The sequence below is a fragment of the Haemaphysalis longicornis genome, unplaced genomic scaffold (assembly GCF_048455015.1).
Source record: "Haemaphysalis longicornis isolate Haplotype H1 unplaced genomic scaffold, Haemaphysalis longicornis Haplotype H1 scaffold_9, whole genome shotgun sequence".
Taxonomy (NCBI): Eukaryota; Metazoa; Arthropoda; class Arachnida; order Ixodida; family Ixodidae; genus Haemaphysalis; species Haemaphysalis longicornis.
Window position 1 is genome coordinate 51987848 of NW_027526460.1, and position 14630 is coordinate 52002477.

At 45.8% G+C, this 14630-nt stretch overlaps 1 protein-coding gene across 3 annotated transcripts in view; it reads right to left on the reverse strand.

Annotated features, from left to right (window-relative positions):
* Positions 1-14630, reverse strand: part of LOC144152624 (uncharacterized) — a 324401-nt gene that overhangs the window by 165670 nt on the left and 144101 nt on the right. For 2 of the 3 annotated variants that reach the window (XM_077683961.1, XM_077683959.1), the window contains exon 1: positions 10209-10411. The exons of the other annotated variant lie outside the window; for it this stretch is intronic. The gene's annotated coding sequence lies outside the window, so the exon portion shown is untranslated. Of the gene's footprint in view, positions 1-10208; positions 10412-14630 lie in introns of those variants that run through there. 3 annotated transcript variants of the gene reach the window in all.

Sequence of the window (14630 nt, forward strand, 5' to 3'; positions counted from 1 at the left end):
TCGAAATACCACAAAACAATATTGCATAAAAATATTCATCGTCTGAGCTCGGCTCAAAAAAACAAAACAAAAAGGCACCAGAGTGTTTGGTTCGGGTTCAGGGAAGTTCTCCATACCCAGAAAATTCGTACTTGGCTGTCTTAGCCCTGGACGCTTTTATTACGCCAACGATTGAGTATTCCGCGCATGACATCGTTAGATGCGAATTAATAGGGAAAAAAAGTACAACAGAATTTGTTTTAACCGCAATCCACAACTGAGAACATCAGCCACTATTTCTCAGCCTATTCCTACGTCGCTACATTGCAGCTCTTTTGCCGTGTAGGCATTTGGACGTGCCCGGAGAGCATGGTGGAAAGTGTTACGCTTTGAACGCTTTTTTGCAGCCATTCAACGCGCTCGCTCGCCCTTACTTAAAAATCAGCATTCACATCCTTAATTAGAAAGCCGTATACGCAGCCTTAATTACAAAGGCCACCAATTTGTAACCCTAGCTTTCCAGCAATCGAGAGAACAAGCTGAATTTTGGAATGGCGACAATGAAGCGCAATTATGCCGTCAAGAAAAAAATCGATAGATGCCCAGATTATACCAAATCTTTGTGCGTACTCATCTCGAATTATAAAAAGTGTGCGATATAGCGGAAGCGTTGCAGGCCTCAGGAGTATGGAGGAGACTTATTGAGGGCTCTAGGACGATATGTACAAAGGCTGAACGGGAACTTCATGTGGTAATTTTCCTATTAGGAGTGCGCTTTATATTTCTCCAAAATAATCTGGAGCCTGTCTAGAGGGCGCATTTAGAAAGTTTTGTTGGGAGGACTGAAGAAATCAAGTCAATAGGAAAATATGAGGCCGTGAATTTGTGAACGTCATTGTCTAGTTCAGGAGCTGCATTCAGAAATTTTAGCGTTGTTGTTAAGTATCTGTTTGAAATAATCGGAAGTCGAGTTAAGAAATCAACCAGTGAGCCACCGCTCCAGTTGAAGAGGGAGAAGTCGCTTGAGGGATGAGGTACGAAAATTCGGAGCCAAAGAATGGATTCCCATGAAGCAGGATAACAAAAGTCGGAAGCCAGTGGGAAAAGCTTTCGCCCTGAGATGGTGGTCATCAAGAGGCTAATGTGATACAAACACTGAGTCAATCACTTGGTCCCTCAGATAATTGCGTTGACGTTTTTGCAATTTATTTTATTTTTCCAGATGTATATAATACAAGACTGCATCATATGCATTTGTATAATCTTCTTAAACGCAGGACGTACTTTTCGGGAGCATTGGAGAGAGCGAGAGAAAGCTCTAGTGAATACTGACGACGCTAGAATGGGATGCTGGAATATATATATTTGTCAACAAAAATTCTTTAACGCGAAATTTTTTTATCAACATCGTGGGGAGGGAGAGATAGATAGATAGATAGATAGATAGATAGAGAGAGAGAGAGAGAGAGAGAGAGAGAGAGAGAGAGAGAGAGAGAGAGAGAGAGAGAGAGAGAGAGAGAGAGTTTCATAGAATAATACTAAACAGGTTAGAGCAGCGGAGTTTACGATGCTGGTGAGTTCAGACTCTGACGGTCGCTGTATTTCTATTTGGTTAAAGAGGCCATGAAGACAGAACCCCAGTTTCATGCATCAAAAAGATTGCTCTGTCCTGAATATATATATATATATATATATATATATATATATATATATATATATATATATATATATAGAAAGAAATGCCGGCAGTCTACAACGCCAAAGAAGTCATAGGGGAATGGTTAAAATAACCATTTCCAAACCCTATTATCGTGCGAAAGCTTAGCGAGGGCCTCGGTTCTGGCAGCCTTGATGCCAAGGTAGCATAAGAGGGTTTCCCGCTAGTTACCCACTTATGACAGGCTGTAGACGTTCGCGTCACGCCCCGGGGGTTGAAAAAAGAAGGTCCCCTTCTCCCCGTGTCGTCTGAGTGGCGCTGGCTACCACCCTCAAGCGTCAGATACAGTTGTAGTAAATATAAATACCCCAGAAAGTGAAGGAGGACACAGTCGCCCAGATAGCCGAATTGGTAAGGCATTCGAGATCTAATCGAAAGGCGTGGGTTCGGTCCCCACTCTGGGCGCGTGTTTTTCTTTCTTTCTCACGTAATTAGTAATAATAAAAAATGTAACGTCACTAACGGTAAAAAAAAATTATTTTAACCATTCCCATATGACTTCTTTGGCGTTGTAGACTGCCGGCATTTCTTTCTGTATTTTCTAACGAGCCCCTCATTTCCAAACCCTATATATATATATATATATATATATATATATATATTGCCGCGAACCATACATTGGGTTTGTTTATTTGTGTTTTGCTTTTACCGCCCGGCTGCGCCGGTCTGTGTTATCTCTGCGCCAAGGGAAGCGCGTGTTCCATTCTTTCTTTCTGTGCCGCATGTGTTATCTGTTGTGATAGGGAGAGCATTCCGATCTAACGTGAACAGCCCAGAATAATCTTCTTGGATCTACTATGTTCTCGATGCGAATCGACGTTTCGAGAACCACGCGCGCCAAAAGATAAAAAGCCTGCAGTGCGGACGCCGGGGCATTCGATTCGACGACACTCGCCTGTGCAAGTCACTTTGTTGACCGCTGCTTCGCCGCCTCTGTATTCTTTTGAGTTGTTAGGGGAGCACAAGTTCGCTCCAATAAACGTGTTTCTCATTCAACACCACTGCATCGTCCTTGTCTTCGTGACAATATATATATATATATATATGCGCTAATTTTATCGCTAACGGCATAGTAATCAAAACAGATGCAGCAGTGGCTACTCCCAAGCCACTTCGGCAATTTCTCTGTGACGTCAGCGAGTTTTGTTCGTGCGATTGGCGCCTGCCGACCCGAGCCATCGCCAAAAAATATGACTGGGCGATTGTAGCGGGGCGTCAAGTTCTGTTTGACTGTATCGTCTGGGTGCCAAAGCGCGGTTAACACAATGATAGCCATGGTATTACCCCCGGCAAATATTACGTCACTCCTGCCTATATTACGTCACTGCAGCGCGATATTTGAAAGCGTTTCCATATTTCCCGCGCATTTTCGGTTAAGAAACGTCTTTTATTGGTCGGTGTGGAGCTGCGCGAGTTCCCAAAGGCTAGGTCTTTGAAGGTGAACGAAGCTGTATTTCGTCTTCATGGCTCATAAAACAAACGTGAAGGGACGGATCCTGCAGAAGCGAGTATCTGCACCGCTTATCCCATACTCTTAATTTCCGTGCCACATACTGTATAGTTTCAAGTTGCACACCACGAAATATCACGCCGGACAGAGTTTAATCTACCCATTTTTGTTGTTTTGCATAATGTTTCTGGAAAGTTTGTCAACTCATAATGCAGCAGACAAAAAAAAAAAAAAAAAAAGCAAGAGGGCCACTGCGGGATTTTCATCTTTTCGTTTTGCTCTTCTTCGGGGTGTTGCCTAATGTGTGCTCAGCCTTGAAGTCCGCAGACGATAACCGCAGCTTTCGAACAATTTCCGAAGTATACGTTCCGATCTGTATTGCGCAGTCTGCAGGCGACTTGACGTCAACGCTGTTTAATGTCATTATCACGTTCCTGCAGTGTCGCCGCTGACCAGCTGTTGCGTGCCTGAGGAGACCGCGGGGTATTTAAAAAGAGAGGAAAAAAAAATATGTCAGGAAAAGAAAAAAAAAAAGGAGAGAAAGACACGCGACGGTCAGCAGGAATAAAATCGTCTGCGGAGTACAGCGACAGGTCTCAGGGCGACACCAAGAGTAATGTTGCCCATTTTAAGCGCCGCGGTCAAAGAAACGTGTTTCGTAAGAGCGCTGCGCATTGAACATCTGCGTGGCGGCTCGAAGCACGCTGTCTCCGCGCTATAAATTGAAAAAAAAAAAAAAACAAGGAAAGAAAGTATAATACTGTAAAAAATGGCGGTTGTTCGGTGGTGTGCAATGTTCGAGGCGTTATGAAGACAAATGAACGGCGATGATGGATCGTCTCTTTTTTCTTTATTTTCTTCTTTTTGAAGTTGCGGTTCTTACCGCCTTTTTTTTTCTTCTTTTTTATTTTTTTCCAGAGTATTCAGGGGAAGCAGGACACATGCTCACACGCTGCTTTCACTGTCGGAAGCAATAATGCGTGTTTACCTGCCAGCGTGAAGGGAATTCATGTCGGCTGTACGCTGTGCTGTCATATACACGCACATACGGGCTTCATGGAAGCGCAGTTTATCGCCGTGTGCGCATGCGCGCTGGCGCCCCGAGTGTCGCGTGTCTTTCGCTCTGTTACTTTGTGTAACGGTTTTCCCGGATTCTAGATGCGTCCTGCAGCGTCTGACACTTTCAATCCCCCGCATGCAGTTGTATACAGCGCGGCTCGTGGTTGGTGCGCCGGGCGCGCATGAACACATATGATCACTTTGCTTTTAAAATTTGTCCAATCTGCTCGGTTTCGCTTCGCGGAGTCGGAGGATAATGCGTGTCGTGCGGCTGTCAGACGTTGATGGGCTGTCACATTCGCGAAAAACAGGTTTTCATATATATATGTTATGAGGGGAATCGCCTAACGTCCAACCAAGAGAACTGAACTCACAATTTTTGTGATAGTTTATACATTTTTCTAAGAAAGATTTGAGTGTTCTAACCGACTGGTATTCCACAATAGTCAGTGTAACCTTGCGCAACGCGTTCTTTTCCAAATTTAACTACTTTTAGTATACCTGTTAAACATCTCAGCGTTTTCTTTTATTACGGAAGAAACATATAAAAATGGCGTCGCACGATCGCTACGCCATTGGTGAATCAGAAAGGCCAATTGCTTGCTCAAGACGTTTGCAACAAAGATTTGAATAATGCAATAGTCGTGCCAACGCAAAAGAGAACACGATAAACCAGGCATTGTTGAATGTGGATAACCGCAAACTATCTCAGCAATTAGCATAACTGATACTGCGTTCGCGTATCCTGGGAGGCGCACACACGCAAAAAGAAAACCTACAGACAAGGTCAGCAAGCCATCGAAGTTGCCAAATGCTGCAGATAAACAAATCCGAAAAAAAAAGAAAGAAAACCGGCACGCCACAGCGGGATTCCAATCAGATTGCCTTTTTGAAGAGGAATAAATGCAGCCAAGACAAGCACACCGCCGAGGAAGCTACAAAGATAAGCGAACAACACCTGCGTTAATGCTCTTATCCGCGCCATCTTAGAGCCACTATGCGTTTTCGCCTCGACGGGTAGCGTATACTTTCACCTTCCAGTCGCGTTTCTCTTAATCCCTTCACTTTTGTTCTTGTTAAAACGCCCGCTGTTAAGGGGGCTGAGACTTTAGAAAAATGCTGTGCAGCTACTGGCTGCTTCATTGAGACACGCTCTTCGAAAAATCCAATCCCGAGCCGAGGACGCTGGAAGGCGGGTTATCGCGTCCGCTGTGATTGCACGAAACTGCGGCTGTTGCGGCTTACGTCAAGACGGTGGCAACATACACTTCCAATTTATATATATATATATATATATATATATACATATATATATATATATATATATATATATATATATATATATATATATATATATATATATATATATATATATACGGTTGACTCACGATCAAAAACAAAAGCAGTGGTGTACTGACGCTTCGACTGGTGGACCAGTCTTCATCTGAGTCGACTGGTCCTCCAGTCGAAACGTCAGCAAACCACTGTTCTGTTTTTAATCGTGGGTCAACCGTTTTATCGAATATGTTTTCTGGCTCCTCGAGAAGTTTCTTGCACTGCCTATATATATATATATATATATATATATATATATATATATATATATATATATATATATATATATATATAAATATCTATATATATATATATGCACACACTAGAGGGAAATCTGCTGTCGCTCGCGTGCTGTCACGGGCGCCAGGCGCCCCCATAGCAGCTGGAAGCGCTCCTTTCGTACTTGTCCTGGGTTTAAACCTGTTTTTTGGTGGCCGCTGACGACAAAGGCAACACATCGGGAAACGAAAATCAGTTCGTTATATCGTTTTTTGCTTGAAATGGACAAAACATTTATGTATACAAATGGGAACGAAACACCATGATTTGTTCGTTATAGCCAGGATTTCGTTAAAACTGAGTTCGCTATACGTGGGCCATACTGTAACATCACTTTTTCTTATTTGTTCAGGTTGGCAGACCTTTCGAAAAATTCTAACGAGCAATTTTTGTTTCTATATTATAAAATAAACTTATTTAGTCTTTTAAAAACAATAATTATGATTTGTATGGCCACAGGCGACTTTTGAGACTATTGGGGAGCCACGCATGCCAAGTAACGATGGCGCGCTTCTTCTCGGGGCATGACGGCACGCGCGTTGAAGCGTACTCACTAGCACAAGCTTTTTCTCTTACGTATACTGTATATATTCGAATGAACCTCTGATTACCGCGTCCGTTGCGCGCGTACGAAACTGCGGCTGTTGCAGCTCACGTATATACGGTGGCAATGCTTCGGCTGACGAGGCAGACGACGCATGGCCAGTTTTGCAACGCGCATTTAACTCGACATCGCGGGCTGGAACTTGGCCATGAGGCAATTTGTCCGCGGTTAGACAGTTCCGCATTCCATTTTCTTCCGCACATGGTCACACTGATAAAATAATACACAACGTTAAAAGAACGGCCTTATCGCCGAATGCTTGCGTCACGACGATTTTGATGACTGCCCATCCTTAACCCTTGGGCTGACGGCCGCGTGGAAGTGCGAGATAAGAGTGGAAGTGTGAGATAAGACAGTGGCAGCGAACACAGAGGGGTGGCGTTTGACCGTGACTGACGGTGGCTGTCTGGTACTTCGTCTCTCTCCCTCTCTCTCTCTTTTATTTTTTGCGTTCGTATACATGTCAGTACGTTTTGAAAGAGGAGCCGTCTAATCATAGCGACATAAACTCAGACCCAGCATACTCAGTTTCTTCTGATTTTTTTAAAACTTGAAACGTACAAGGGTGTCCACCAGGTCCGCACTGGCCGTGCGGTCCGAGGGGAGAGAGAGAGAGAGAGAGAGAGAGAGAGAGAGAGAGAGAGAGAGAGAGAGAGAGAGAGAGAGAGAGAGAGAGAGAGAGAGAGAGAGAGAATGGGAGATTAACTGTTAAGCATGCCTAATTGAGAGTGGATCCCTAGAGAAGGATGGCAAGTTGGGCTAGTTGGTTCATAGTTACCATAACGAAAAGCAGCGCAAAAAAGGACGGGACAAAAGAAGAATTCACGAAGACACAACGCTCGCCTTCCCTAGAGAAGGCAGCGTTGCAGGGGGCGGCAGAAAGTTAGATGGGCAGATGAGATTAAGAATCTTGCGGGATAAATTGGTCACAGTTGGCAAGGACCGCGGTAATTGGAGAATAATGGGAGAGGCCTTTGCCCTGCAGTGGGCGTAGATAGGCTGATGATGATGATGATGATGACTTGAGAGGAATGCGGATAGAGAGTGCGGGGGGATCGGGACTGGATTGCATTGGTCAAATTGCCCAGCCAATCCAATCCAAACGCTAGTAACTAATATGCCCAGTCCTCCAGCAGGTATACGAAGGAGCGAAAAAAGCTCCTCGTGTGTGGCGACGTACTTAATGACATATTAATAACTTAATTAGTAACCGGCACGCTGACCCGTCTGGTGACGTAGGTGAAGTCCTCAGCATATGATCCGGAATTTAAAAAAAAAATTCATTGCTTCCCCTCGCCGATTTCTAACTATGGATTCCTTGTTCGCCATGAGAGCAAAAGAGGTAGGGTTGGCGGCTGCGCGCCGCGCGTTTTTGTCGACGCCGCTACTGCTACGGCGCGTTGCATGCTGGGGGATGAACGTGTAATTTGCTCGAATGGGTTTGGATTGCACCAATCATGACACGGACATTTTTGCGCTAAAATTGTCGTTTGTAAAGTGTAAAAAAGCGAGTTTCAAACGTGTCACGTATGCAATGAAATCGCCCAACAATTTTCGAACTTTTTTGAAAATTTCAGGTACATATCTGCGGTGTCTACACCGCTGTCACGTGCATAGAATTCCCCAGTGCTTGAATTTTGCTAGTCAGCTCGGATAGAAGCGGTTTTACCCATGCTGAGCACCGCTGTTTATGCGGTTTATAATAAGCAGACTCGTTAAAAACGGTGACTTTATGTACCTCTGGCTGTTCCCAATGTCAGTCTTTCGTTCACGCAACGCCTCCCCCGAGATGTTTGTCTGTACAGACACCCACAGATGAAAACACAGATTCTATCATACGTTGTTCACTACTGCTCAGTTTTTGCTCCTTTTTCACGCCTATGTGCATTCTGTATCGCCTACTGAATCAAGGGGTAACGCAGTGAAAAGAGGCAGTATACGCAGTATAACCACGGTCGTCTGCAGGGGCAGAAAAAGGAAAGGAAGGCGGGATTCCCCCTCCCCACATATTACAGGCCGAGGCTGTATAAACAGCTTTAGTTTACGTTTTTAACATTCATGCCGAGGTGGATGGGGTGCTTAGAAATTTCTTAAAATTATACTGACGCCATGCACTTTCATTGCCCCATTTATCAGAGTCAGGATAATGCAAGATACCCGAGGCAGAACAAACTACCATAGAACAAGGATACCCCAAGGATAGGACACACGTATGCGATTGCTTTACCTTAAACTTTTTTTTTTTTTTTTTGGCCCGCCCACGGATATAGTTTTGTTGTTTCGTTGTTGATACGAGATTTTTCAACCATTTGCCGTGGCTGTGCGCGCGCTGCATCGCAGAAACAAGCGTGCATCCAAATGTGTTGCAGGCGATTTAGAAACTCACAAAATCTCTGGTTTCTTGCGGCATCCTCAAAGAAACAAAAAATGATATAAACCCTTCACTGGGGACTGGCAGATCTATATCCTTTTTAGGGAATTATCTGCGCACATACGCCTCTACGAATGTTTTCGCCGGAGGCCCTAGGACTTTTATTAACAGGACTTGTTTGTACAAAGGTCATTTTCTTTATTTAAAAGGGTTTAAAGAATTTTGTGTAACGTGCATCGTATCATGCGGTGGAAAGGACGGATGGACACATTTTTTAGGAAGTCGTCAGGGAATGCTTCCGCACAACAAAAGGTTTTATGATCAAAGACTATGAAGGCTAGAATGACACAATTGGAGCCTGCTGTTTGCCCTGACGTGGTTTCATGCATGCAGTTGAGTATATCGTTTCTTGTTTTTCGTTGCCTCTGTTGCACGAGTTATAAATGTCGTTATATAGTTTGAACAGAATCTGCTGGCTACCACGTATTTCGAGCCAGCTTTCATTATCCAATAAAACATTAAATAACTAATATTGTCTATCCTTCTGTCTCCACAAGGCGCATAGACAGATGTAAGGGTTCTACAGCTTACATGTCAATGGCGAAATGCTAACGAATACATTCGGCTGCAAAGTTGCTACAAGAGCAACTATAACTAAGAAGACACTTTTATCTTGGAAAGTAGATCAGATATAACAACTTTAGAAACATGGGTCCTGTTCCTGGCGCACACTTTATATTGACCATTCCGTTATTTTACGATTAAAATAAATTAACTCAGTACGAACTCTCACGTCGCGATTCCATCGCCTGCGGGCTTCGGGAAGCTTATGTTGGAATACGCCGCCAAATGCCACGTTCGACAAAAGTCGTAACCATAAATCAATCAGCCGCCAAGACCTGTACTAATGAATTGCAAATGCGATCGATATCGGGCCTCATTAAAATGTTCAAAACGAAGATGAAACAGATAAGAAAGTCTTAAATACGTCTAAATGTCTCGTGGTAAAGCGCTCTTGAAAATATATTTAGAGGCACACTTGATCTGTCTCTTGATAACAAGTTATCCAGTATGGATGTATAACTTAAACATCGAATAAACGTAAGCGTTTATCAGCCCTGGTATTAAACAAGACATAATGTAGCTATTTCCACAAATTATCAGATAGGAGAATCTATGGACAAAATTGCTCCGTCGTATGTAGCGAAGAAACGAAACTAACTGTTACTTAATATCACTAATTGGCGGCGTAATCTCGGCCGTCGACTCGCAGCGATACACACCGGCCCTGCCGAGTCGGTCTCGGTTAATCCTTCTCAGAAAAGGACAAACTGATAGCTCACGTTCGCAGCCCAACCCGTTCTCCCGATACGTTTCGAAAAAGCGCCACGTCGAAAGGGGTAGTTTCGCTTACCTTCGGATCGTCGGCGGAATAACCAGCGCGGTAACCTCCCACGGCAGCAAGTCCGCGTCAAGGGGCGCTAAATCGCAAATCCGAAAGACGCTGGCGGTCGAGCTGGGTACATGTCGCGAGCACTGAAACCTGGCGGGCTTCCCACTCGCTCGCTCGTCGCAGCAGCACACCGCACCTCCGCACGGGCTCTCGATTGCGACTGCGCCGCGCCAAACGAAAACGCAAAAAAGGTGCGGCTGGCCGCATAACGAGGCCGCCATTGCCCCGAGGCCCCGCCTTCTTGGTACCTAGGGGGCGGACCCGTTCCCCTAGTTATTCCCTAGAATCGTTCGACGCCGCTGTGGCGGCGCCCACCTCTTTTTTTCAGGTTCGTGCTTTGTTTCTTCCGCATTTTCTTTCTCTCTCCCTCTCTGCGGAGTTGGGTTCGTGCACTCTTCGTCGACGTCCTCCTCTCTGTCTCTCTTTCCCTCTCTGCCGTCTTAGTCGGCGCTTCCGCGAGGTGGAGTAGCCAATCTGTTCTCCGAGGGGATTAATCTAGCACTGGCGGATTACGGTGATTGGAGGGCTGTGGAATGCTGTGGATACAAAACAGGCCCGCGCTTTTTGAAGAGCGCAGGAAAGAAAATGCTTGTAAGCACACACAGAATTCGAAAGCATCGCAAGGATAACGCCAGGCAAGCCATAGTCTCAGTTATAAAAAAAAATGAAACGTTTGTTTTTTCCTTACTTTTTTCGCGGGCTCTACGGACTTTACATAAACGCATACAATGGCTTATAGCATAGGTATCCCAAGTAGTCTAGGGAATTGCTTGCTCGGGCTGTTTTGTAGCGTAAGCTACACTGGCCGAGGTTGAGCAGTTTCGCGTATGCAGTGAAGGTCTGTTCTGCACAAGCGCGAGGGACATTGGATTTGATTGGATTGGATTAAAGTGGATTTTGTTGGATTGTGTTGCGTCATAGCCGCAGCAGACGCACTGGCGCCGGCGCGTGCCCAGGTGTGCGCCTGAATTGCGCAGTAGCCAAGTCTGACGCTGCACCGGAGCCGCTTGATAGCCGTTTCGCGTGGCTCGTGAAGAGCCGTGCTGAGCATGCGCGAGGAGCAGTTACTGGACCGGCCTGGACTGGACTGGACTGGATTGGACTGGATTGCTGAACTTTAGCTCACGCTACGTATATCCTGGCATAGCAGAGCTAAGCCACTACTAATTTTTTATTCTGTTCCTCAGTGGGTGGAGCAGCTGACCAGCTCCGAGCTCTCGGACCAGCGCCGACTGGTGGAACGGGCCCGGACGGCCAGCCAGCTCCAAGGCATCTTGGAATAAGGATGCCTCTCACTGGGTGGAGGCCATAAGAACATCCTCCCGCTCATTACTAAAATAAATGTTTGTCTCTCTCTCTCTCCTAACGTGTGCACGTTCTTGCATAAACATGTCGTGGAACATGTCGCCATTGCCATCACTAGTTCCCTATATATATATATTGTCACTCACTAGCCGGGAGTGACGAGGTGGAAGACTGAAATGCCGTATCAGGATCCATCTCTGCACATCGTGTTTTGTGTAGCGATGTTGAAAATTGGCTTAAGGATTACTGCCCTCACTTCACTATATATCGCAGGGAATGACAGCCAGTCAGAGCGCGTAAGCGCAAATCACTACTAGAAGAATGTCGATTTTTTTTTGTTCTGTAATTACAAGTGAGAAAAAGCAATAAAAAAGAAAAGAGCGGGGTTGAAGGGCTCGCATTCAACGAAGCTAAAGAACTTCCTACTAGATTTCGACTAACAAAGAGATCCCTCGTCAGAGCAGTACATACGCCAAAAATACAAACGTTGTTTACGTCCCCTCGTGCAAACAAGGAAGAGTTCAGAGCGGATAATTGCGTGCTTGCAATTATAACTGACGGCTACAGTTAAATATCAGGATCATCAGTAGCGATTCAGTCTTACCGTAGCACTTACTCCACGCAAGTTTCAGCGTCGCACGATATACAGACGTGAAACACGCAAAAAGTTCACAAAACAAACAGTTCGGTGCTCCCAAATACCAGCGCAATGCAACGGCGCGAAACATAAGGACCCGGACATATTCGTAAGTTATCAATAGCAAAGCTGTTTAGCGTGGACTTAAACCGCGAAGGTTGGTCGCGAAGGTCGCGAAGGTTGGGTACAGCTTCGCTAACGCGTAAAGCCCGTTCTACATGGAGCGAATTTCGCCTGCGAATCCGCTGGAACGAACATTCGCACTTGCGAAGTTCGCAATGCCTGGAATAGTCGTCTACATGGGGCCTGCGAACACCGCGATTTTCGCACTTCAGATGCGCCTTGTTTGCAGACTGAATTAAGTTTGCCACCAGCAAAGGTTGTCGTGATTTTATCAAGGGTGATTTTATTTTTCTTTATTGGCAAGTTTGCGGTAAATATAAGTTTATTTGCGGTTTTATTTAAGAATCGCCAATTATTTATCCATATACGCACACACAGCAGAGAACACAAACGTTTTGGTGTGCCCGCGCTTTTGTCGCGCTCATACAAGCAACGCCATCTGGTTTCCAAGCGTGCAAGTGGTGCCGAGCTGTGCTCCTATTGGCCGCAGGTCCAGCCCCTCTACGCCGCACACGCCGCACGAGCGGCGTTTGCTCGACCGCTTCAAATGTTTGGCACTTTGCCGCAGCAACGAAAAAAGGTGGTTTTGCCGCACGAGCGGCGCCGCATCAGCGAATTCGCAGGCGAAATCGCTCCATGTAGTACGGGCTTTAACGTGAAGTCTTACGCGTTAGAGTAGGGTTCCTTCATTTTTTTAATGCGATTTTACCCGTTATAGAAGTTTACGCAACTGGGAACTTAATGCGCTTGTCGTACGAAGGGGAGTGGGAAATCTTCCGCGAGGGAAATAAATATCTAAGCCAGGGCGTTCTTACTAGGTTTAAAATACACACATAGCTCCTTGAAAGCCAGTGCTTTATTTTCCACCAGTATTAAATTAAAAATACTTGATTTGCTCTTCCCTCCATTTTTCTCTCTGATTTCTCTCAGCGTTTCAATAAACCTGTCTGGTACGACCTTGTTGACCGCATGCTGGGAAGGACTTGAGGTAAACACGACAAACCGGCGGACGATCCCGCCTCTCCTCTGATGAAGGGCGTGCGATTTTTTCCTTGCAACTCCTGCCATTGGTAAGTTACTGGTTCGTTCAAATTTCGTGAGAAATCTGAATAAAACAGACCGATAAAACATGAGTATGCATATGCATTTCCATTAGAAAAAGAAATTAAACACATTTGTAGCTCACATACATCCAGAATTTAATGCTTCCGCGCTTGGACCCGCCGCGGTGGCTCAGTGGCTAAGGCGTTGTGCTGCTGAGCCCAAGGACGCGGGTTCGATTCCCGGCCGCGGCGGCCTTTATGATGGATGCGAAAAGCGAAAACGCCCGTGCTTACGAGATTTCGGCGCACGTTAAAGATCCCCTGGTGGTCAAAATTAATCCGCAGCCCTCCACTACGGCGCGCCTCATCGCATGTAGCGTCGGCGAGTTAAACTCCATAATCAATCTATACGCCTGCGATGAGGAAACCACTCCCACTTTGGTGTATGACGCAGACTCGAGCATGCATTACTGTCCCAGGCTTAATGAAAAGGCGAGATTTTCCATCGCTAGTGCAAGAGCAGCTAACTCTCATTTATATATACAAGAGCCACAGTGGCCGCGCCCATATTTACACCGATGGCGCCATTGTTATACCACGAATGTCGATGTCCACAGAATTCAAGATAGCCCATGGATCTTACCACTTCCACGGCTACATAGCTTACCGCCACCTGTTGCACCCATCTCACTATTGAAAAAACCTCCTGCCGAAGATGGGCCATCTTCTGTGATTCAAAGCCTGCGCTTCAATCGTTCCAGTCAGCCCTGTACCGTGGACCTCATGAACAGCTGCTTGCCAAGATAAGAATATCGTACGACCGTGCCACCCAAGCGGGTCATGACAACGCCTTCCAGTGGCTTTTCAGTCATTGTGGCATTGTCGGAAGCGAAAGTGCGGACGCTGCCACCAGCTGGCACACACACACAAAAAAAACGGAGACCATATCCCTTCCGTTTATCCAGGACGGACGCAGCTGGGACTCTCTGTAAACGTGCCCGGGAGACCACGCTATCCAAATGGACTACCCAAGAGTTCACGAGCGATCGGGTTAATGCCCTGGACCCGCATCTTCAGCGTCCTCTTCATTAGGCCTCCCACGGTCTGAGGCAACCATTCTTCGTCGTCCACGGCTTGGGGTCCCAAATGTGTACTCCTATTTGATTGGAATGGCAGCCAGCAAGGCGTGTGAAGTCTGTGACACACCGAAGACCATACACCATGTCCTATGCGAGTACCCACGGTTTTGATCAGAAAGAAGGCGGCTCTCTTCAA